Source organism: Myotis brandtii, unplaced genomic scaffold (genome assembly GCF_000412655.1).
Source record: "Myotis brandtii unplaced genomic scaffold, ASM41265v1 scaffold123, whole genome shotgun sequence".
Lineage (NCBI taxonomy): Eukaryota > Metazoa > Chordata > Mammalia > Chiroptera > Vespertilionidae > Myotis > Myotis brandtii.
This window is the reverse complement of record NW_005354291.1, coordinates 6,555,101-6,555,300: the sequence shown is the minus strand read 5'-3', so window position 1 is coordinate 6,555,300 and position 200 is coordinate 6,555,101. Positions and strand designations below refer to the sequence as shown.

The window sequence follows — 200 nt, the reverse complement described above, 5'->3', positions numbered from 1 at the left end:
GTCCGAGTCTCGAAAGGAAAGCGCGAATCCCTAGAGCTGGTCAAACGAAAGACCCGACTTCTCCGCGAACCTGAAGTTACCGGGGGCGGGAGAACCCTGGGCACCCGGGATGCCCGGCCGCGGCACGCGCGTGTCTGCGGGTCACGGAGGGATGCGGGGAGGAAGGAGTGAGAGACGCCGTCCCTCCCGGAGCCTGAACT

General features: G+C 66.0%; 1 protein-coding gene across 1 annotated transcript in view; it reads right to left on the bottom strand.

The window, feature by feature from the left end:
* The window catches only part of RSPO3 (R-spondin 3), an 83,966-nt gene that overhangs the window by 83,186 nt on the left and 580 nt on the right, over window positions 1–200 (bottom strand). The gene's annotated exons all lie outside the window — the stretch shown is intronic.